The sequence below is a fragment of the Lethenteron reissneri genome, chromosome 20 (genome assembly GCF_015708825.2).
Source record: "Lethenteron reissneri isolate LAM-NWPU_2019-01 chromosome 20, ASM1570882v1, whole genome shotgun sequence".
Taxonomy (NCBI): Eukaryota; Metazoa; Chordata; class Hyperoartia; order Petromyzontiformes; family Petromyzontidae; genus Lethenteron; species Lethenteron reissneri.
Window position 1 is genome coordinate 18436612 of NC_083798.1, and position 26134 is coordinate 18462745.

The following is a 26134-nucleotide window of genomic DNA, read 5'->3' on the forward strand; positions in this document are numbered from 1 at the left end:
CTACATTAATTCAACAAATCTTCCGATGCTTACGCAAAATTAGTGCAATTAACCCAACGATCCGACTAATGAACACTGCAAAAAGCTAGCACAGCTTAATTAGCGACGTGATACAAGTGTAATGCGGGCGTAAACGGCCTCGCGGATGTGACGTCACGGGGGGAGGAGTTAGGTCACGTGGGAGAGAGGGATCAAGTCTTAAGGGGGAGAAACCGGAAGAGCAGGGAGAGAGTTGGGGAGAAATATAGAGTGAGGCCACGCAGGGCGGAGGTTGGAGGGTGGCGAGATCGCCACACACCCAGGATAAGTCTCGGCACCGTCGGCCAGCGGTGACCGAGCACGGAGGAACGGGGAGCTGGTTGAGGCTGCAGTGAGCGCAGCCGGAGGCCTGCATGAGGAGATCAGCAGCGGAGCTGCATCAGAGTGGAGTGAGAGGCTACGGGAGCGACGGCAGCATCGGGCTGCCAAGCGGGGGCGTCTCGGAGAGAGAGCCGTGTGGGCAAGGATAAAGAACCCGAATAAAGGACAACGAGGACAGACACAGTGGTCGAGTCCTTTATTACACAAGCAACAAATACCCATGCAAGGCAATCAACTCAAGTTAGTGTTGTGGTTTCCTTTTCACTGCGTACGGTATTTTCCCCATTGCATAATCACCCGTTTAAAATCTTTGACCCCTTTCGTCTGCTGCTACTTACTGCATGTCTGTTTTATGCAGGCGCCATGTGTTCTGCAGAATTTGAAAGAACCATGCTTGCCAGAAAAAAACATTGTCTGCGTAGAGTGTAGGGAAGCTGATAATTCGTGAAACATTTCGAATAAATTATGAAAACTGCAAAGAAGGATGAAGTGAGGCGTGCTTGGAATTACACTGAGGGACAGCAAAATGGACACATGGGTTAGAGAACACGTGCAGGTTAATCACATCATTTAAACTTTTGAGATAAGTAAATGGGCTTGGCAGGACACATCACGAAAAGGAATGATGGCTGATGGTCAAGAATTGGAATGGAGTGGCAGCCCATGAATGGAACGCCTCCAAGAGGGCAGCCTCCGGGGAGATGGTGCGATGAAATTAGTTCATGTGCAGGTGCTTGGTGGATTGTTGCATCACTGGACTGGGACAGGTGGTGACAGCTCGAGATGGATAGGAGAACAATCTCCTGTTTTCAGAAAAGATGGATGATAGAAGAGATGTATTATGTCGAGATAGGGACTGAGATGGGAGATACATTTACAGTATTTGGAAGACACAGACGAGGGTTAGTAGAGAGATGTATTCAGAAGAGATATAGGAAAGGTCAACGATATATTTGTGTAGAGAGATAAAAGCAATAAATACTGCCATCTTGCCAGATGAAATGAGCTTGCGTGCCATGTTTGGTCAATGGGACAGTTTAGACAGCTCTGTGCCATGGTTTGTAGGGTTTACTTATGCCAATTACAACATATACAATAAAGCATATCATATATTCACGGACGTATATTTTCATTGATTAATTGAGCATACAAATCAGTTGAAATCGATGAATTGATGCATCATTGCATTTCTAGTGCTTACATGGTATTCAATTTATTAAACCGTATTCGTTACAAGACAATACTACGAATTATCCAAGTGCCTAAAGTGCAAAAGCACATGAGCCCTGTCGTATATTAAGCACTCTTTAATATACTTCACGTATTTTCATAGAGATATTCTGTCTGTTAGCCAATACTGTATTTGTAATAATTGGAGTTCGTGGAAGCATCTTTATTTTCACGGCCATTATGTTTGGTGGCATTGTAGCAGCAGCAGCAATCCTACGAAATAATTCCTCGATTTTAAAACCAAACAAAAGGAAATGTCCACTTTTTTGTAAAAAAAATAAAACGGCCGTTGTGTATGGAACACTTTACTATACCACTAAATGTCAGGTGAATTTCTTGCACTGTGGGTAGGGCTGTGTATCACTAAAGGTCATAAGCAGAAAACTCATAAATCACCCCCCTTTCTCCTTTCGCCAGCTTAATAAGTCAGTTACGTATCCTCGCACAAGGTTTGTTTTACGTGAATTAATGTAACCCCATGTTACACGAGAAACTACTTTGTGTTGGACAGTATTTTTCAATACAGGGTTGCCACTTGGCTCCAACAGGCAGGGAATTGAAATCTGTGTTTGGGCAGCAGGAATTAATTTGTACCGTGAACTGGTACCGGTATTGTGTTGAAATGTATTGCAGTCTTATGCTAAGTTTTGATAGGCCTAGGCTGACTGAGAAACATGCCTGGGTTATTTCCACAGTGGATAAGGTGGCAACCCTCATTGCTCTGCACCTGGCTTTGATCTATATGAATGCATTAGCATTCTCTCAAATGTCAAACTTGAGCCATGAAAGATGAAAGTAGGTCGGTACATGCTGACAATTACCACACTAAAAGTATTCAGTAGGGTCCTGTTGCAATGTCACAGGAAGACTAATATTTCTGTATTTTACCATGACTGAACATATAGTATCGGAAACCTGAAATACATTTCAGCCATGGGTCCAATGGAAATATGTATTATCAAATACCGCAATCTCATAAGCCTCAGTGAGGTAAGTACAATGGAGGTTTCCCAGATGTCGTAGGCCCAAGCACCTTTTTTTCCCTATGAAAGTTACTGTTCATATTGTTTACTTGCACTGCCTGCTCACAACAATAGTTGAGCAGCGTGTTCTCAACATCAAGTGAGAGGCACTGAGCCGATGCGATGTGAATTGAACAACTTACTTCCAGTGCTACGAGGAATCCGATGGGTTTTTACTCGTATCAAGGCTTACAAATGTTGATGACCTGGTGAAAATTGCACCTAGAAGAAAAAAAAATTCTGCATCACACTGCACTTTTCTACTGACGTGCAAGACGGTCCACATATAGTAGTATCATAATCCGATTTTTAAGTGGCACATCAGCGTTTAAATCTTGGCATTATTTGCTGTAAGATAGAAAGCAATGGATTGGCAATGCATAGTAACTTGAGCGTTTTTCACGTAACTATTTGAACTGATCTTATTTCCAGTAGCTTTAATGTGCTGCCACCAGTTGAGTTTCGGGCCTTGTTTACTGCAACCATGTGGTCTGCGTATCATTGCTTTCGTTTCCACGCCGAGGAGCAAAGAAACACATTTGGGAAAGAAATTGCATCCAGTCATAATGTGTTGCTGCTGCTGGACGCACTGGTTCACACATGTTTGAAAAACATGGACGTCCATTCATTTTCTACTGAAGGAGAATAGGGGGATGGCATAAGAGAGTCTAAATTATTACCCTAATGTACGTATGTATGTTTAACTTTTTTTGCACGGAGGTGCAGGAGAAGGACAACAAACTAAACAGAAAAAGCAGTTCTAGATTAATGAATTTTCAATTTTGATTTCAAAGTAGATAGATCCAGTGGCTTTTTAACATCTGTATGTCCCCGTCAGTATTCAATTTGTCGATGATAGCCGGACGTCACATTAACTAATTCAACCTTAGTTGGAAAGCATGGAAAAGGAGATGATGGAGAGAGACTTGATGTGGTGCTTGGAAAACATTCCAGGAACATCAATACAGGAGGCATTGTGCAGGTTGTTAAGGCATGGCAAGCACAACAGATTTCTGAATAAATGGATATTTGTGGCAGAGAGTATAGTGTATGTGTTTAACCAGATGCAAACGCAGGAAACTAGGATAACCTCATTTACAATAGTGCCCAGGGGCATTTCTCTTCCAGTAAAGTGTGATGATTGCTATGTATAACCCAAATGAGTACTTTGCAGATCATTTTCGAATTTTGAGAAATGTGGACCCTGATGCCAGCACTCCAGGAAATCTTTAATGTCCACTGTAAAGCAGTTACTACGGTTAATACACCCACAGTAATAATCAGGGCGGCCACTTGATTAGAACCGTGAACCTCTGGCAACAAGCGGCCTCCGAGTATAGCTGGATATAAGGAATATATTTCACTTTAAAAAATTAGAAGGTATCGACAGATAACAAACCTTTATTGTTTTATTTCTGGTTCTCCAAACCAATTCAGGCTCTCCAAGCCAATGAGCTTCCCATTGAATTACTGCAATCCTAGGCATAACCAACTGTCTTCTGCATCGAGTTATATAACAACAACTCGGAGGGGCAGAAATAAACTGCAGGCACGAAGGTGAGCGTTATGTAACAGAATGTTGTTTGTGTATTGTTTTGTGTGGCAGCAGTCATTTCTGCTCTGAAATACAAAATTTTAATAAACGCCTAATTATGCATATGGTGTTACTTTACACACAGCAAAATGTTGGAACGATTAAAACAAAATCAAGTCAATATAAGAGAAGCTTCAATGCAGACAGTGAGCAACGGTGAAACATCAATTAATTACTTTTCTATAATTACAAGTCTTTTCATCTACTTATGAGTTGCTGCTTCGGTGAGCATATGCATAATATAGCATGTGAATTAAAAGCAATTGAAGTCCTTTTTTACTTTCACTGAGAAGAAGTGAAGATCTTCACTTTGCAGCAGCCTTACTTTCGTTGTGAAATGGTGTATTTTACAGAGATAGCTCGTTTTTAATAATCTTGGTGGGTGAGGTTTTGTGATTGGTGATGTCAGATTATGGACACGCAAATATGATATGTATATAAGTATTACATATATGAACGTCATTTTTAAATCCTTTGTATTAAGTTCACTTGCTTGCTTGCGTGCTTGCTTAGGACCGTGCAAATCTTTCGGTCGTTTTTTAACCCACTTCCCGTGATCCAATCGAGCTGACATTTTGCACACAGACTCGTTGTGCGTGACAATTTATTTTCGTGAAAAAAAAATTCCAAAATTTTCTACTTGTTAGGAAAAATTTTTTTCTATTTTATTTAAAATACCAATGTGATAAAAATGAAACTCTTACTCAAGAAAAACAGAAATGAATAATAAAATAAAACCGATGCCACGCATATAAAAGATTTATAGTGAAAAACTTTGTTTTTACGGGTTAATTTTTTTTTATATTCTTAGGGGCACTGTGGATTAATTGTCAGTATCTGATGACAAGCAGACTCTGCCTTCTACAAAGCACTGTCAATTATGGAAATGTACTTACCCCCACACACGTTGGTTACAATAAAAGTCAATCATGACTTTTCCGCCCACGCAGACACATCACGATTACTTTTTCCAGAAGCTCGGAAATTGATAACCGTTTGAGAGTTACGTAACTTCAAAAGGCATGCAATGCTTTTTTACGTGACAAGATATCACTCATGATCAGGCTGAAGACTTCATTTGGACCAAATATAGTTACACATAGGTGCCCTACATGAACGAAGTTGTAGGAATGCATGCTCTATTCCTGTTGCTGCATCTTAGTGAAATTCCTTTTTTCGAAAATTATAGGACACTCGATATGGAGAGAATGCTAACATTGTGAAATGGATATGCTCTGTCAGCCCTCTTGAACTCAAGTCAAAGTGTCTCCATGTTTCAGTAAGCACTGGAGCAGTGTTTGGTAGCCTTGTGCTCATGGTCAAAATCCCACATTTCATTGGTTGCATCAATTTCTCCTGAGCACGACCGCCATTGTTTTCCCACAAAGTGGTACTATAATTTGTTATTTACTCCCAAAGGGATGATAGTCTGAATCAACCCCGAACCAGAATTTGAACTCGCATGCTGCCGAGGATGAGTTGCACACCATAAACACAACATCATGTGTAGGTTGGCATGGTGACAATGACACGTCTGCACAACTGATGCGGCATATCCATGCATCTCACCCTGTGCATGTACAACACCATTAAGTTAAATGTGTGATGAAACTCTTGAATGTCAAATAGTGTTCTTCTGTAGCCAACTACAATTGCCTCCACGAACCACTGACATTAGGTCCGTATATTTCTAAAGACTTAAATAATTATAGAAATCAAAAAGGGCTGCTTAGACTGTCATGCTTATTTAACTATGGATCAATAAACGAGATACACAAGACGTGTAACCATATGACATAGGCTGTGACTTTGAGCTTACAATTCTATGCTTGTTTCTAGGCCATATAATTTTAGTACTGTACAATGATAGCACTCTACTTGTACTCTAAACAGTGAAACCCTACCTCTTTTGACCTCCGTGACCTCTAATCTCTTGAATTCGACGATTGTTTGTAGAAGCGTATCCACTTATCCACCAGACGTTTTGAAAAAAAAAGCTTATGGATTTAGATTTTCTAAATATTGTACCTTATTTGTGTTCCAGAAGTATCCTTTAAAACATGATTGATGCCGACTGCAACAAGTGAAAACGTCTCTGGATTTAAATTTCGATAGCTTATACGCGTGCTTCATGTACTTTGCACAATAGTGACTGCATAATTTTAAAAGTAACCTTTGGTTGACTTTACATATGTGAATTGGTGCCACAGTCATAGAGGGCCCAATTGAATCGATTTAGTCCATAATTTTCCAAGGTCTTGAACATGATGGCATTCTGTTGAAGATCCACTGTTTTTGTCCTGTGTAGAGACTTGTCCATGGCAATATGGCATCTCCACTAGTTCCTCAGAAACAAAAAAAATGAACACCAGCTAATGCACATTGACTGTGCGAAACAAAAAAGTATTGACATTAAATTTCAGACGCTGTCTCCCCGACAGACCTGGTCTTCACCTGAAGACGGCTGCTTGCGTTGTGGCCGAAACGTCATGAGAATTATTTTATTACGTTTTATTTTTATTATTTTATTATTTCCCTTCTACGTGACTTTACCAAAAGAACCAAGAAGTATTGACATTGTTCACTATTGCCAATAGAACAGTGGTTCACTATTGCACATCTGCATTCAAGCAGGCAACATTTCCATATGAACGACAGTTTGCTACTTATACATTGTTACCTCCAAGATTCATTGTGGACAAACAAAATGGTCTTATCGGATGGCCATAAACTTGGTGGTGAATGTGCCAAACATCCAGTGTCTAGTCTGGACCACCCAAGCTAGTTAAACATTGAGTGTCCCATGTCTCCACTTAAGTCTTCGCTGGGTTGGGAAGAAAAGTCTAACTCTTAATCTCTACTCATACAACTTTCCACACAAACCTGAAGCCATGCTCGCTTGCCAGCCTTTAAACCTTCTAAGCTCTCTCTGATCCATCTTTGGAGAAAGGCAATCAGAGTTGTGTGGTTTTCATAACCTGGGATGTTAAATGGAGCCTTATTAAAACCCAGCCTACTGTTTTGTCTCTAATTTTAGAATTATCCATAGCCCATGCTACCCGTGTATTGTGAATTAATCTACATTGATATTACGTCATCCCACATAGGAAAACCACATTTAAATGTGCAAAGTATTACTGCCTTGGCTGTACAAAACTGGGGTACTGTTTGGTACGTTTACTACAAATCTCTAGTTTAAAAGAAATTTGTCCTGCAAGTGCCATAGATAGATTTATGCTCATATTCAGTTGAATACTTGCACATTCTAGCTTTTATTCAACATTTCTCACGTCATTTTTTTTAGATACAGTTATATTGTTGTATGTGCTTCCATACGAAGAAAATAGTAACGTTTACAAATGCACATTCATATTTTATATTTCTAGCTGTCTCTGCAAGGAAAACATGTAATTCTTTGTGCTGATATTGAGATTCTCGTGCCAAGGAAATTCACCTAAATTTCCTGTGTATATTTATACTCTCAATCGAATCGTCCCTGGCATAGGAATGTGTAATTTCTACCACTGATTCAGGGGCCCCAACAGAAGTTTTCATGATTCAGTGCTCATTTGAGAATAAAGACACTTTGATTATTTCGCGACACAGGGTACATATATGGAATGACCAACCTTTCGAGATATGCATGCACAGATCCAGATCAGGTGTTAATTTCAGCATGTTATCTCTCTTGGGTAAATTACATTATTGTCACTTTGTCAGAATTCAGCAGTGGTTAGCCTATGGAGAAATCGTCTCTTGCCATGGAAATGTGGAATGCGCATCATTGACTCAGCATCACCTTTGGGGATGTGCTGTGCCACATGCTTTTTGTTTTACAATTGCCAAAAATGAGCCATTTCAGGAAATCTGATTCTGTCATATGTTTGTAACGTTTGTGCTTAATAAAAAATGGTAAAATCTTCGACACAATATATGAAAGTGCCTACATATTTAAATACAGATACGATTGGAATGTCGTGTTATTTTTCACATATAGGTCCGATTAATGTATTTCGACCAATATGTGTGTTCACTAGATTTGTTTGTGAGACCATGAAGGATGGTCACTGTGGGGAGACCATCGTCCAGCATTAGTTTATGATGATGATAATGATGATACTTGTTCATGAAAATGTCTGGCCATTGTGCAAAAAATCGCGTGCTCGATAATAATCTTGTATTTGCAACCCAATGTTAACTCATTCACTCCAAGACTCCAATAAAATGCAGCTAATTCACTTAAAATATATTTCATCAATGTGGCAGCCATTATGGATAGTGTGGTAATGTTTGTCTGTTTATAATCCAATACCAAAAGGAGCTTTAAATATTCCAGTTTGTATCTTCATTGTTCGTTCCCTCAATCCTTAAAATGTGTGGATACATCTTGACCTAAACTGCATCTTAAAATGTTTTACAACCAAGACAATGTTTTAGGTTTTATAGGAGGGTCCTCTAAAATTGTTGATTAAATGCTCGGCATTGTGGCAAGTACACGTGTCTTCTCTTGAGAACACAAATGATAAAATGTTCTTTAAAACATTCGCTTTTTTTTCATCTGCAATTTACAATATCATTTTAGTCTACTAATGGAAAAGTTGTTTTACAACTGCTCATGAAACTTGTGGTATTTGAATATGCCTGTGTAATATGTTTAAACCAAAATGTATTCAGAAGTTTCCATTTGTAACCTCTATTTGTCTTTTTATTAATGTTCTTTTTTCTGGCACAAAATTTTACGTGTAAAGAACACACACTAAAACTATTTGTAATATTTATATTTTGTTGACTTTGCCCTTATACCACCATCTAACCTTTTAATTGAATGTTATTTTTGTCTTTCATTGTATTAACCTTCAACATGAATTTATATATTGGTGTGTTTAGAGTGTGGCATGGTTGGCTCGTCCAGGAGCAGCACAATGTCCTCAGTTTACAGAGTGGCAGCCATAATCCTGGCTAACGCGACAGACAAGAGTATTGCGTACTCTTTGGTTCTTTCGGTAAAGTCACGTAGGTAGAAAAATAAAATAAAATATTGCGGTCATGCTTTCAGACACCGAAGCCATTGTGTGGTTTTGTGCATGGAACCCATGCTTATCTCTCCAGTTTTCGGCATACATAACCCCTTGGCGATTAAACCTTTTGCACTCGTTGAGTCATTGCGATTGAACTTTTCAGACTCACTGATTCACTTACGCAGCTGAGTGAAACATGTCCTAAGCCACCGTTTCATATACACATCTTCCTTTGCTCCTCTTCATTCTTCCTTGCTCCAAAAAAAGCCCCTTGTAAAAACTTTCACCGATGTTTGTGGTGCACGCCTATCACACTATAGAGACAGGATTGGTGGATCACACAGGGATCAAATGCACAAGTCAGCCCCCTGCACAGGCAGTCTTGGTAGGTTATTTAGAGTAAGTGGGTTGCTGACCCATCTTTGTGGATTTTTTTTTGTGTTAAGTGTTTTTAGATATTTGATTTAGGATTTTATGGGCACTTTGGTTGCTTCCCACATGCAAAAATACTCAATAATGATTTCAACAGATGCTTTGCTGGATGAATATGGATATTCTTATTTGTTTTACAAAAATGCACTGTGTGTTCGGAGCATATGTTGAATGAGGTTGTGCTTGACCGCCAAACGGTCATAGTACCCTCCACCTCTAGCGGGTCAACTCACATCATCAGTCCGTGCCTCCAGAACAGAGATGCCAAGGTCCATCTCAGTCTGGTGCAGCCAGGTGTGATGAGGCCGGCAAGGTGGATGTTCATGCCACGCCTTGACACACAGCTGTAGGGTGACATAGGGTGAGTTGGTTTTGGCGTCCGTCTGACGTGGCCAAGCAGCAGTTATCGCCTCTTGCCGATCACAAGGTTGATGCTTCTAAGGCTGGAACGCACGGTTGCGATGTCATTATACACAAAGCCAAACCAGTGGACTCCAAGAATATGCCGCTGGCATTGCATGTGGACTGCTTACAACCTCGACGCATCGGCCCTCAGGAGTGGACATGTCTCGGCCTCGTGCAATGCGTTGGGCACAACAGATTCTGTTTCCATACAGATTGAGCTGCCGTGTTATAGACGTATGCTTTTTGTTTACCCGGGTAAACTACCCTGAGTCTTGTGATTTTTTTTTCCCAGGAGGGTCCTGCCAGGTTTTTGCGGTAGGGGGCGATGTTGCTACATATAATCCCAATTGAATAATTTGCAGGTAATTTATCAAATTCGGACCATGACACAGGTACACAATGGCCTGATCTTTGGAATGACATTACAGGATGTTTAACATCCACTGTGAAGCAAAAGGTGGGTATCGTTACAAATAATACACACCTTCAGTAATAACCAGTGTGGCCACTGAATTATAACCATGAACCTCAGCAACCAGCAGTGAATGTCCTATCGTTAGACCATACGAGACCTACATGTTGGTAAATGTTGGTTGCTGAGTGACTTGATGATTCAATGTCACTGCTGAGTGATGTGGACTTGTCTGTGGCTTCAACTGTCTAGTGGAAGTCGAAACCACGGAACTACCTCTGAGAACCCTTAAACCAACCGCTTGTCCACAAAATAGATGGCAGCACATGCCCACCCACTCCATGTATGAGTGTAATGTTCGTTGAATGACAGAAAAAAACAATATTGCAGTTATAGCGTACATTTGGCCAAATAATTAATGTGATGGTTGTTTTGTGGAGTCATTGGTGACTCGGCTGAGACCATCGACTCCCTGCACTTGAGAATCCGGTTTTGTCACTGGGGACTGGATTGGTTGATACCCAGGATCTCGACAATGCTAACTAAGTGTTCTCACTTCTCTGCAACCCGGCCAACTCCGTGGTGAATGTTTCCAGCTTTAGAAATATTCGGATGTCTGCAATGTGTAATTACGAGTTATGTAATTTGGGAAACAATACGTGATTGTGAAATCTCATGTGTCTAAAATTGGGCTCCGCCTATCATGTTTAAAACTAGTTGAGGGATTGTGGTATACAACATTTATTTTGCGAGGAGACTTGAGTCGCTTTGCATTTTGGCAGGAGTGGATAAAACAAAAATATAGCATTTTGGTTATGGTGCCAGGATACAATGTTATGTGTACTCTTTGTTTTAAATGAGAAACCTCCAACGGCTACCTTAATTCAAATCCACGGTATCAGTGGTGAGCCTCCTGGCTATCAATACAATATTTTGTTTAGCAATGTATCAATGCAATAGTCTTGAGACTCAGGCTTTGCTTGATGAATAAATCACATTTTCTGGCACTTACCCTCCCACTTTTACACACAAAGTTACAGAATTCAGCAATAACCACAAGTATTAGTGGAACTGATATGTATGTATGTTGAGCTTATTTCGCACTGTATGTAGCCAACCGTTTGAGGGAAATGTTTCAGGAGGAGAAACAGTTGTTAACTTATGTTGAACGGGAGCACTGTAATTTTTACGTCGGTATTTGAAACGTACAGTACACGGGCAGGAGTTCCATATTCTCAGGGAAATGGAAGAAAAATGTAACTAATGATGTACGCACCAATATTACGCCGGATATTTGAAAGGGCTGAGGAAATATAGCAAGCATCTGTGCTTATGTAAACTTTGCCACAAAAAATAGGGTCGCGCCCAAAAAACTTAGAACAACAGCAAGCAAATATTTTATTGCAAGATGGTCCTTTTTAAACACATAGAAAGTTGTCATTTATCTGCAACCAGGTGTTGTAAATGCCTCAGCAAAGTAGCACAAACAGCTCACACACGATGTTGCTGGTATTGTCAGGGTTTGTGAAGCATGACAGACTCAAAGCTCAGACACACTAATGCTGTTCTGGAGAGTACTTGAGGAATGTGGGCTATCCGTATGAACTCTGCATGCAGTGCTCGAGGATATACATTAGAAGATGACACGAACCTCCTGCTTCTTGGCACAGGTATTTATTTAGATGAGTTTGGAAACAATGCCGTTTAGAATCCTTTGTAGGATGAATACATCTTAATTATATATTATCTGCCAGAAATATCCGGCAATACTAAAGTGGACGTCATTGAGAGCTTGCGGTCAGTAAATCGTTTCAAAGCAATGTATAATGTTCTGTACGTGTGTTAAAAAGTTAACGGTACATCTTGGATTGCTGTTTAAATGAATTCCAGCTGCTTCCAATGTGACCTCAAAACATTACTTCACAAAAGGTTATCATATCCTTTCCATTTCACTCTTGTTTTAATTTAACTCAATTATTTCAAGTTGTGAATTACGATAATAATCATATTTATAGTTTATAATTATTTTACGAGAGCAGATTTTGCTGTAATTCAATTAGAACAAACGCATTTTGCTTTATCTGTAACGCTTTGATACTTGATTTTGACTCAATTATGTCACAAAATTAACATTACTGGGTCTGAACGATGATGAGATGTTAACTAACTCGCCTGATGCCTGTATATTTGGAGTTTGCATGTTCTCCCTGTGGTCACGTGGATTTTTCTCCGGGTCATCCAGTTTTCTCTGCACATTTAGAAACATGTTTGTAAGTTGAACTTCTTTCGCACTGTGCATAGCCAACCGTGTTAATTGGAGGTGCGGAAGAACAACAAACTAAACACAAAAAGCAGTTCTTAAGAAAAAAAAACTTGTGTTTCGAGTATTTGGCTGCTATTAACACGTAATAAGCCACTTCGTCGAACTAGCATTTAAAAAAGCTATATAGCTCAGTGGGCCTTAACCAGTAAGATAAACATATTAAATTAAATAAAAATTAGAATGTCTCTCTGCCCAAACAAGCATGATACAGTGCTTATTTCTGTTATTGGCCCAGAGCCACGGTTTAAAATTCCATATTCCTATGACAGCGATCAGTCTTTTCATAGGCCAACCATTGATGACTTTCCACAAAGTGGTACTCTTTTTAATCACCCAGATAGGATAATCGGCTACGCTGATTTCAACCAGGATTTGACCTTGGAATCTTGATTGTGAGTTAACTGCTCTTGTCACAGCACCACCCACCATTGACTATCATTGTGTAATACTGGACTGTATTTTAGCTTTTTTTTATTCATGTGTAGTGACATTGAATGAGTCACTGTAGCGCGTGGTGCTGGGAGATTGATAGACAATGGAATTAGCCCGTTCTTCCAGTTGGACCTGTGAGCCAAGCCCGGAGCCTTCTGGGGGATCCAGAAAGGTGCGTGGCTGAGGGCGGAGCTTGACCACACTGGGGAGAATAAAAGGCGAGCTCCGACTCACAGTCAGGGCTGCTGCTATCAGGAATGGAACGCGTCATGCTGCTGTCATTGTGGTCTTCGGCTCTTAAAGCTGTGGGTCTGGAAGCATGTTGGCTGTCCCGACCCAGTATGGAGTTATCCCCTATGGCTGTGAGAGCCGGAATAAGCAAGAGGGATTACGCCTCCTACTAGTGTCTCTGAATTAGTACACTACATATTCTGTGGGTCTTTCGGTAAAGCCACATAGATAGAAAAATAACACAATTAATTAAATAACAATATCACGACGTTTCGATCACAACACAAGCAATCGTCATCAGGTGAAAAATATAGCTGGAGAGCTGCTGAGGCAGGAAAAATACATGGCGGGAGCGCTGCCATGGCAGGGTGTTATATAGGTTTGAGATGGGTGTAGCCCAAGGGTCAGTGGGCAGGGCTAGAGATGAAATTTGCATGTAAATGTAAGGTCGGAGAGAGCTCTGAAAGAGCCACCGACACATCGAGGAAAGCCAACAACGGTGGCTGCGTTGGTTAATGTAAATCCGAGAGTAGAAAATAACTGCTAACATAGGCAGGTAGGAATGGAACATCAAAGCCAGTTATGACCTAAACTGCCTAATAACGTCCTTCCAATGATTGCTCAGTTTGTACCCATCTTCTCGGTTGAAATTGTGTCCGTGTTTATTTATCTGGATGGCTTCATGAACGAATCGTTGCTGATAGCCAGTGGGTTTGCAGAGTACCTTTGTCTTGGCAAAATATATTTCGTGTGTGCCCACAGCGTTAAAACAATGATCAGCCACGGCCGAGGGATTGGTCCTACAGTGTTTCAGATCTGCCTTATGTTCACGAACCCGGTCTGAGACATGTCGCTTAGCTTCCCCAATGTAACTGCCACCACAGACACAGCTCAGTTTGTAGACACCGGGGTATTGCATGTCGGGGATCATATCCTTCACAGATGGGATCAAATCACGAATTTTATGTACTGTGTTGAATCGCACCTGGATCTTGTGTTTGCTCATGATTTTGGAAATCTTTATGGTGACCCCTGCTATGTATGGCAAGGTGATGGTTTTGATTGGGTCCTCAGATGGTTCTTTCCCAATGATTGGGGTAATAGCATTACGAATTGTGTAGTCTGAATATCCATTCATCTTGAGGGCTTGGTGTACGTGCTCCAGTTCACTGGCTATGTGGTGATGGTTGGAAATACAACGAGCTCTATGGTATAGAGTTTTGATGAAGGAACTCTTCTGGGATGGATGGAGGTGGGAGTCAGGTTTTAGGTAGGCATCCTTATGGGTAGATTTCCTGTAGACAGAGTGTACCATTGAGCCATTATGTCTCTTTTCGATTAAAACATCCAAGAATGGTAACTTGCCATCCTTTTCCACCTCCATGGTGAATTTGATGGTTGGGTGTATGGAATTGATGTGGTTGAAGAATTGGTCCAGAGCTGGTAGGACATGTGGCCAGATGACGAACGTATCATCTACGTATCTCTTCCACAAGGAAGGACGTAGGGTGGATGCCTGGATGGCATCTGTCTCAAATTTCTTCATAAAACCCATTTGGGTGCCTTCAACTTATACTCTTAGTTCTTTCGGTAAAGTCACGTAGGTAAAAAAATGAAATTAAAATTAATAAAAATGAAACAATAACTTGTTTGTAGAATATTCCATTCCATGTGAAGTAAGTGTTGGTGAGGCAGTGTCTAACCAGGGCCGGTACATCAGCATTCAATCCTTGTTGGACCAATTCTTCAATGATTACAATGGTATCAGGCACTTGAACAGCTCATCCAGGAGCCTCAAAGCCGTGCTGCTCGATAATGGTAACAAGTACCTGTCTCTTTCCCTGGCTCATTCAGTGCACCTCAAAGAGGATTACAACAGCATCAAGACCTTGCTGGACGCCTTGAAGTATGATGAGTATGGCTGGAAGGTCATCGGAGACTTCAAAATGGTGGCATTCCTGATGGGTCTCCAAGGCGCACTTACCACAGGCAGGACTGGCCACAGCGGACCGAGTTCTCTGTGGGGAAGAACAATGTCAAGTGGAAGCCACTCGTGGACCCCCGGAAGGTGCTGATGCCACCACTGCACATCAAATTGGGCCTCATGAAGCAATTTGTCAGAACAGTAGATAAGGAGTCGGCAGCCTTTAAGTACCTTCAATACTTCTTCCCTAAGCTGTCTGAGGCAAAGGTCAAAGCCAGTGTCTTCGTCGGACTACAGATAAAGAAAATCCTGGAGTGCAATGAATTCCCCAAGAAGCTCACTAGTAAGGTGGTTCGTGGCTTCCTGGGCAATCACAAGATCGAAAACTATGTGGAGCTGGTTGAGACTCTGGTGAAGAACTACGGCACAATGGCCTCTCAGATGTCCCTCAAAGTCTATATTTTTGAAGCGCATCTTGATAAATTCAAGGAAAACATGGGAGCATACTCGGAGGAGCAAGGCCAGCGCTTCCACGAGGATATACTGGACTTTGAACGCCGCTACCAAGGACAGTATAACGAGAACATCTCGTTATACTGCGGTGGTTCTCTTGCGTTGACATGCATGCCTCTCACCGCGCAGTTGGCAGTGCCGCAGCTTGTGTTACACATAGACCTGACATTAACGTGCTAATCTCCCTAATCTCTCTGTCTAATTTCTCCCATCAACATAGTGCTAATCTCCCATTAACACTGCTGTTGTGCACATATGCGGGGTCGGTGCACTTATGCGGCGACGGAAGCTCATTTAATGCTAATCTATCTCCCTAATCTCTCTCTCCCTAATCTCTCCCATTAACACAACTGACGTGCTTGCGTGCGGGGATGGAATTCCTTTCCAGCTCAGACTCCGCCTGCTTGCCCTTCACCAACATATATAACCTCTTGTTTTAACAGCTCTCTCGCTGTTTTCTTCCTGGTTCAGCAGTTCCACTGCTGGGTTATTTTTTCCACCTGAGGACGACCGCGTGTGTTGTGATGGAAACGTCGTGATATGTTATTTTTTATTTTATTTTTTTACCTACGTGACTTTTCCGAAATAACCAAAGAGTATGTATTCCTGCAGTCACGAAAACTTCAAATCAAGATCTCATTGTATATTACAAAGTGGAGATGTAGTTGTATCTTAATTATCATTTTTGCTTTTAGATGTTTTGATATGACTCCACATATTAAATAGAAGTCTTCAAGTCAGAAAATGTATCAATAATAAATCTACACTATTGCATTTTTCTGTTTAAAAAATAATTTCTCCTCGTGGTCATTGGCATGGTAATGCATAATTTAGTCATGGGGTCCATCTGGCCCAAGTTGGTTTTGGAAAATCCAGTGCCTCTGTGTGGAATAATGAAGCAAATTCCACAAACCTTTTGGCATAACAAGTCTTTTTCCTGGCTTTTATCTTTCAACGAGACTCCTCCAACTATTGCCACCCGCCTATTGGCTAATGCATCTTTCTTAGATTTTTTCCAAATGTCCCAATAGGCATGAGAAAAACCTGCCAAATTGTAAACTGATGCCATGCAAAAGATTGTGGAGAAATGGTAACACATGTGCAACACTAACGTCAGACAAAGTGTTTTGTTTTGAATTGAATGTATTTAGTATACAGCTGCTTGTCTGTTGCTTATAAAGTAATAATGCCACCATTGGTGGGATTACAAAACAATTTCCTATAGTATCTATGTCATTATACAGCACATCACAGAATACGATTTCCTGCTAACATACATGAACAATCTTACATTTCTAAAACGTCATCATTCTGCATTTGCAATTCAAAGTATACCGAATATTTCATAGGTTTATACGATGTTCTTGCATAATTCAAACATTTTCCTGATGCACATCTTGAATCTGTTGCAACAGTACTTTTCTCCTGGCACCTGCAATGCAATCATACTCATTATGCAGGAGTTTGCTATACAAATAACTTATAATTACTTTGCTAGAATGTATTTCCCCAAGTGAAAATCAGTTAATGCTGTAACTCTTTTTCCCTTGGGAATTACTTTGCTTCAGCACAGCTTAGCCATGCCATAGACCTCTTTCTTTTTGCATAGCTGCGGTGTTTATGGTCTCAGGACCATACGGACCTGAATACTTTCCATGAGTTCACAATATGCATGCCAGTACTTGGGTGGTCCATTCACTGGCTTCATCTGGCCATCGACCTCCTCGATCCAACACCCAAACATTTGTAAATTTTGTTAAATATAACTGCAGTTGGGAAAATATCCCCACAACTGTTTGTACATGTTCACATACCAAACTTCAAGTTAATAAAAAAAATATTTATTGAAGTTATTATTTTCAGATCACTGATCATTTATAACAGTTTGTAGAAACCCATCATCCCATTACTACTTCAAGTTGCATTGAGGAAGATTGTACAGGCTACGTTGCACAATCCAATACAACCAAGTAATCAACATGCTGTCCTTGTTAATTGCACACATTCTTATACAATGCACACACTGTGTATATCTAATGTAATGCTTTCAATCACATAACCTACAGTATATATTGTACATCTCAATATATTTTATAATGTGGCTCTGGGTTCAAATCGTTGCTGTGGCTCACCTCAGCTCATTATTCCCCTAGGATTGATAAAATGACTACTATATTAACAAACTTCCAAACTGTATAACAAATTTTAAGGCAACCATCTTAATTAACTACAGTACCTGGTATCAAGTATAATCATCTTCTGTTTTGCTCTTGCATGGGATTCCTGCCAACATTGCATAATTTGAATGCAAAATTTACGCTGCTAATAACCTAATCTGGAACAGGTGATGTGTATAGTTCACCACGGAGACTAATTATGCCCAGGTCTGGATTTTTCACAACTTTGCGACTTCAACTGGCTAGGGACCCTACATGATGCAACTCTTGGTTTAAAATGTTCTGCTATAGGCAGATGACCAATTATAATATTGCATTATTCCTGATTTAGTGTTAAATTACAGGACTGTGAGAAATGGTGATGGCTTAGGGAGAGGTTTTCATCCAGTAGTAGATTTTGATTATTGCTAATGATGATTATGATGATGTTTTTACGATTACAGGATATGTGTTTTTTGGGCAAGAAAGGAACTATTTGAGGATTTTACAGTTACGTAAATGGCAGTGCTTTATTCCACTTTGGAAACTATCGTGAACATATGCTATGGCTTCTACGAGTCTGAGCCAATTGGATTACATGTTCAGAGAGAATGGTCATGATATCATCCCAAGCTTCTGCAGGTCATTTATGGCCATATCAGTGTCTTACTAAACTATGCCTCACAAATTATTCTGCAAAATGTAAAAAATACCTTGCCACATGGGTCTTTTTTATTTCCTTTCGCGGTGGGTGCTAGCTTGCATAACTGGTCGTACGCAGAAGAATTGCTGATGCATGTGCCCAAATAACTGCTTCTCTGAAGTTGTTTGCTTTGTAAATAATTTGATATTGAACCAAAACACCTCAGAATAGTCAACACAATTGTATAGTATCATGAAATATAGTGCTAATTATTCCAGTTTTGTTATTAGAATAGTGTTCGATTTCAGACAAAATTGTGGTGATGTCAGAACCTAAACCCCATGTTGAAGTACAATTAAACTCAAAATTAAACGCCTAGTAATTACTACACCTGGATTAAATGTGGGTATCTTTTTTTTAAGTTTCACAGAATTATATGTTAATCTCTTGAATCCACCTTTGCTGTAACCATAATTAATTTACATACACTCTTCCCAGGTGGCACTGTGACAGGGCACTCAATTCACAGTTGGATGATTGCAAGTTCTTAATTGAATCCACTTGGGTCAATAAAATGAGCACTGCTTTGTGGAAAGTGAAAGCGCTATGGATGTTATCACTCCTGCCATAGATATCTGGAATTAACAAGCTTAGGGACTTACATTGAGATGAGCACTGTCCATTTCCCATTCGGTATGCAGACACGTCTCTCTTCTCATTTGAGAACATGTCGCGATCATTTAGATTTGACACTGAAGGAAAATATTCTGCAACTGTATTGCAATTCAAGTTGGCTAAACTCAAATTTGACCAGTCTACTCCAGCAGTTCAGAAGCACAGTCGCAGAGTTGTGATCACATCACATCAACTATTTGTGATGAGCGGCACTGGTTGCCAGTCTGGCAGTGAATCGATTTCAAGCTGTGCATGTGTAGTGACAGGGTGCCATCTGTTGACCAGGAGGGATAATTACGGGTATGGGTGTATTATATAATAGCCAACGATAAGAGGGGCATAACTGGGCTAAAGGTCAGAGGCTGCGATCAGTCGGGACGCTCGAGGAACCTGCTCAAAGGTTCTAGAAGAGAGCGTGGCCGGAGGCGGGGCTTGGCCAAGCCGAGGAGTATATAAGGGGGATGTAACCAGAGGTTCGGGGCTTGTCGTGGGGGTCTGCGTCCTGGCTGCCGTTGCTGTCTTCGCTGTCATCTTTTCTTCATCGTCTGGCCGCATGGCCGATCTGCTGTATGAATCCCATCGTCGTCGTCGCTGTATTAGTCAGCTAACTATATAGTTAGACATCAGCAATGGGGCTTTATGAGTGGGTCAGCCATGCGTAGCCCAATATATATGTTGCTCAGTGATTGTGCCTGTAAAGTGTGAGAAATAAACAAGGAGCCCTTTACACGTTGTGTCTTGGAAGTCGCTCACTACATTTGGAGTCAGAAGTGGTCGAAAAGCAAGAATGTCTAAGTATCAAAAGGAACAGAACCCATCCTGTGGCGTTTTCCGCCGAGGATGAGTGACACACAGAGCCCCGGCAGCCCCAGGATCCGCAGTCCCGGTTACCGACTCCGTGGCTGGAGGACTGACTTGCGCCAGAGGAGATGGGAGCCAATTCCCCACAGCCGGAGCCCGAAGACGGATGGCGGATGATGACGGCGCACATCGAGCTCCTGCGGGCGATGGTCACGCAGCTTGTTACGCTCATGAGCGTGACTGCAACGACAGGTCGGGCTGCATAGAGCTCGCCGGAGAGAGGGGAACAGGCGCCGGCGATTGACATCCCAGTGGAAATGTCCACGTGCACGGCGGCCACCATTACACGTGGCATGGAGGACACGCAGCCGGCGGTTGCCATTATTAAAAGTGCGGGAGAAACACAGCCGGGGGCCGCCATTTTGCAACCTGAGCGGAAATCGCCAGAAGCGACGACCGCTCCAGAGACACGTGAGAAAATGGCCAATCGGGCCTGTCGGTTGCCTCCTGTCAGGGAAGTCATCGCAGCGGATGGCGATTGGAGCGCTTTCATCTGGCAGTTTGAAGCGGATTTTCGGTCCATGAACTGGACTGAGCGAGGAGGCACTGAGGGCTCTGCTGACAGCGCTGAACGATGATGCCCTTGTGGCGTTCTGGGCCATCCCCACCGAGAAAAAGGCCACTCTTCAAAGTGCGTATGCTGAGATGGCAGCTGTGTACGAGCCGCCTTCCGAAACATGCAAGAAATTCCTGCAGCGGAGGCAAGGGGAGGCCGAGATGCCTCTTGCCTACTGCAATGCACTGTTGGCTTTGGGAGAGGCGGCGTACCCTGCAGTGGACCGGATGGCCCTCGACTCTCTTGTCATGGAGAGGATGTTGGGGCTGGCGTGGGAGATGGAGGTTGTCCTGCCGGTGGTCGATGAGGATTTGCAGATGTTCCGTTGGACCGCCAGATGCTTGCAGGCCCACGAAAAACTGCACCGGTGGTCCCAGATGGCAACGCCTCGCAACAACCCAGGGGCAGGAGACCGCGGGAAGAGAGAAATCGCCTGCTGCCGTGGCCCACCGTTACTTGTTTCCGTTGTGGCCAGCTGGGGAATTTCGTACGGGGGTGTCAGAACCAGGCTTGACCACCGACGATGGCTCCGGCGTCTTCCGCTCTAGCGGCGGCCGCATCCCAGCCCCTACAGGCGAGTCGCGTCACACCAGACACCCGGTCTATATCACCATCTCAGGCATCTCGGGTTCCGCGGGTCATCTCCACACCGCATCTCACCGATAGTGCCGCCGAGTGGCAGGGGCTACCTGCAAAAGGGTGGTCTAGCTCAGGTACAAAGTTGAGGAAGTTGGCACGCCAGGTGATTGCGGCCGCAACGGGTTCCTAGGCGGAGACGGGTTCCATCCAGAGGATCGAGGAACGTGGCCTAGTGGACACAGGTGCTTCCACGACCATTATCTCTGATGTGATTTTCATTTGTTGCCATCAAGGAACCAGCGTGTTAAGCCAGTGGTGAATGCATCCATAGCAGCGAACGGAGGGCGTATGGGGATCATAGGGCAGATAGAGGCCCGCGTCGAGATTGGCGAGATCATGGTGGTCGGGCCTGTCTTGATCTCGAGGACGCTGGCGGTGCTCTGCCTCTTGGGCACTGACTTTTTGAGTAGGATGCTCCTCAAAATCTTGATTGATCAAGGCTGCGTGGAGATGTCGTCGGGCCGTTGACTGTTCTTTTTTCGGTCTCCACACACAAGTGCGGTTGTGAGTGTCACGGTCCAGGCCCTTGCCAGGGACTCTGTGGAGATTCTGCTGGGATTGCAAATGTTGGTACTTTTACGCTACTGCAAACAATTGCAATTTGCTGACCCGGAGGCAGGCGTCCTCTTGACTCCGTCTAATATGGCGACCCGTAGCCTGCCGCTGGTTGGCGCACAGACGATCTTTCGCCTGAACCAGGAGCCGTTTTTACAGGTGCTTAATGCAGAGCCGGGAACGGCTGTGGTGCAGGTGGAGATGGTGCTGGATCACGCGACAGCCACGTGTTGCGAGGGTGCCGGGCTTGTGCCTGCCAGGATTGTGGGCGCAGTTGATCAGGATGTTTGATCGGACGAGACGTGGGCAGAGACATTTCAGGAAAACCCACTATTGTCCCCGGCGCAACGGGGACAGTTACGGTCGCTGCTGCACGAGTTTTCAGATGTATTCAGTAAGAGTAAGTTTGATATCGGCCAAACCTCCCTGTTGCAACACCGCATTGATACGGGGGAAGGCCGGCCCGATTCATCAGAACTCGTATTGGTTGAGCCCACAGGAAAAGAGCATGTGCAGCAGGCGGTGGAAGAGATATTAGCCGCCAATATAATTTGGGGAGGGCCCGTGGTGCATAATGGCAGTCTAAGGTTCCGTGTAGATTTTTGTAGACTAAATAAGGTTTCGGTGGCCAATGCGTACCCGCTCCCATGCATGGATAACTCCCTGGAAACATTGTCCGGTGTGCGTTTTTTTTTTCTAAGCTGGAGTTGTTATCGAGGTTTTGGCAACTTTCCCTTGAGGAGTCGTCAAAGCCTAAAACTGCGTTCCGCATGCTCCAGGGACTGTTCCAGTTGAATTGGCTCCCGATGGGATTGCACTTGTCCCTGGTCACTTTTCAGTGGCTTATGGAACTCGTCTTGACTGGTCTACAGTGGGACTCCTGCCTCGTCTACTTGTATGATATTATTGTGTTCAGCCGCACTTTTAAATAGCACCTCCAGTGGTTGAAATTTGTGTTCTCATGGATGCAATCGGCCAATCTGAAATTGTTCCAGTTGAATTGTTGCCCGATGGGATTGCACTTGGCCCCGGCCACTTTTCAGTGGCTTATGGAACTCGTCTTGGCTAGCCTACAGTGAGACTCCTGCCTCGTCTACTTGTAAAATATTACTGTGTTCAGCCGCACTTTCAATAGCACCTCCAGTGGTTGAAATCTGTGTTCTCATGGATGCAATCGGCCAATCTGAAATTAAAACCCGCTAAATGTAATTTGCTGCAAATGGCGTTCATGCGAGATTAGCCGACTCTCAAGTTCGTGGGTGAGGTGCGTAATTTCGTTGTGTTCGCGCCGTAGGGGGTGGAGGAGGAGGAGGCTGCATTCGTAGCCCTTCCTGAGCGGCTTTCCAATGCACCCCCACTCGACTATCTGGATTTCTCCCTGCCATTTGTTCTGGACACGGACGCTAGCGACACAGGTATAGGAGCCATCCTATCCCAGGTTAAGAATGGAGTGGAGAGGGTAGTTGCATATGGCAGCCGCGTCTTATCCACCGCGGAACAACGGTTCTGTGTCACCCACAGGAAACTCTTGGCCATGGTATACTTCGTACAACAGTACAGACCTTATCTCTATGGCAGGGATTTTTATTGTTTGCATGGATCACAGTGGCCCTTCAGTATTCCCTGCGAGTGGAGCAACCTTCCGGCCAGCTATCACGCTGGTTGGAAATTCGTCAGAAGTACTCGTTCCGAGTAATATGCCGGAAAGGGGTGCGGCATTGTAACGCTGACGCGTTATCCAGCCGGCCCCAGGGTGCATTGTGCGTATTCATCAGGCGCAGGCCACTGTAAAGCTCCGGCCGTGGGGCCTCCAGCCGTCATAGCATTCGATGAGGGGGAGCCCGCCGAGGTGGTCGTGCCAGGGTACAGCGTTTTAAATCTTACGTGTACTGAGTGGAGGCGGTTGCAGATGGAGGATGTGTCCCTTATGGCATTGCGGTGTCGCACTGAGTTGGGGCATAAAGAGTCCGCTCCCACTGATGGCCCGCGATTGGTTCTTCAGGACGGCCTTTTGATGTGGTGGGATGAAGAGCTGCACCGTCACCGCATTGTGGTTCCCACCGCCTTCGGGGCAAATTGACACGGCTGGTGCATGAGGCTAAATTGTTACATCTCGGGTGCGGAAGATGTTGTTGACGTTGCAGCGCGACTTTTTTTGGCCGGGGCACTAAGAAGATTAGAACATTACCATACCATCCCCAAACGTATGGTATGGTGGAACGCCTGCATAGAACCCTGAAATCCATGCTCTGTCAGGCAGTTAGTGAGGCTCAAACTGATTGGGATCTGCATGTTCCAGGAGTCCTGGCAGCATACAGGATAGCTCCCCATGCTTCCATGGGATTTTTGCTATTTTTCCTCATGTATAGGAGGGAAAATTAACCCTCCATGGAGGTTCAATTGGGCCTGTCAGAGAACAAGGGAAAAACGACCTTGCCTACGCCCCTGCAAATTACCCTAAAGCGAATTTTGGCAGCACGTGAAGCGGCCAAAGTAAACACCACCAGAACGCAGGTTGCTAATGAAAAGAATGTGGGGTGGCATGACCATGTGCTGCCATGGGCCATAAGGGACCGGGCATGGTTGCACTGCCCGCAGGTACTGCTGGGAACATCCCCCAAATTGCAGGGTCCCGTGGAGGTAGTTTAGGTCAAACGGCCACAGTTTGTGCTTATACGGGTGGGCTGTCTTTGTTGGTTTGTCCATCCTTCACGATTGCAACCTTATGTTCCTCTCCAAACTGACACCTCATCTCCAAGCATTATATGGCCGGTGTCTGATGTGTCCGACGAGCCAGGGGAATTGGCCATGGAGAGCGTGGGCCAAAAGGATTGTGTTGTGACGCCCACAGTTTCCGAGCCCCTGAAGGTTGGGGGGTCACGAGATCCTGCTGAATGTGAGGGACCACTGGCTACAACCCGGCCCACGTCACCTAAGGAGTTGGGAATGGAACTGACTCCTTCCGGGCTTTTATGCGAACTCACATCACCTGCAACAAATACGAACTTTGCCCCCAAGGATGGACCAGCGTCGAGGACCTGGTTGAAATGTGCTATGTTCCGCTAATAGGAATCTCCCTGTGTGTATGTGTATGAGGGGGGTTTGGGCTCGGGGTGCGTGCGTTACGCAGGGACATTTTTCTCTTTCTCCCTCTCTCTCCTCTCCTCTCCCTACGTCTCCCTCTACTTTTCCGAGTCGTGGCTTAGGTTTTCATTTTCGGTCGCGGTTGTTCCGCCCTAACAAAAACATTTTTGTTAGCTTCGTTTTTTTACCGTTTTAATTGCAGAATTCTTCTGCCTGACATGTTTTGATTTTGTTAGTATTATCAGTTGTTTTTATTCTTGGGTCTTTCGGTATAGTCACGTAGATAGGTTCAAAGAAAATAAGAAAAAAATAACAACAACTACGACGTTTTGATCGTAACACAAGCGGTCGTCTTCAGGAAAAGGGGAGTTAGTTTCCAAGGCAAACTGTTTATAAGGGTTTGAAATGGGCGTAGCCCAAATGTCAGCAGCCAATGTAAGTGATGGGCAGCCAACCCGACGGTGGTTGGTTTTCCACCAAAGGGCTGCCAGCTGAAAATTAGCATGTTAATGAGAGATTAGCATGTTAATTAGAGATTAGCATGTTAATGGAAGATCGCACAGCCACAACCAAGTGATCGGCGCGCGAAGTGGCTGTGTTAGTGTTAATCCTGTGAAAGCGCAAGTTTGAAATGGGTGTAAAGCACAATTAACATCAGAAGGTGGTAGGATGGGAACATCATATAAAATTATGACTTAAACTGATTGATAACGTCCTTCCAATGATTGCTTAGTTTGTACCCATCTTGTCAGTTGAAATTGTGTGTGTCTATATATGTAGTGGAGTAACTCGCGTGGGGTTTTACAGTGTGCATGCACGTGTGAGCCGCGGACAGTGAGATCACATCAGGGCGAACAGGTGCTGCAAGAGAAAGCAACGCGAGAGAGACTACCAATTAAGATGCATTGCCGTGATTGGTTGGCTGCAAATGCAGGCGCAGAGTCGGCGCCTCGGAGTCTGCAGATTGAGGCGATAGCAGCGGACACCACGTGCGGGAGGCGACGGGAGAACGCCAGCTTAATTGGGGTGTTTAATGAGAAGGAGGAGGATAATTACGTAACGGGTGAGG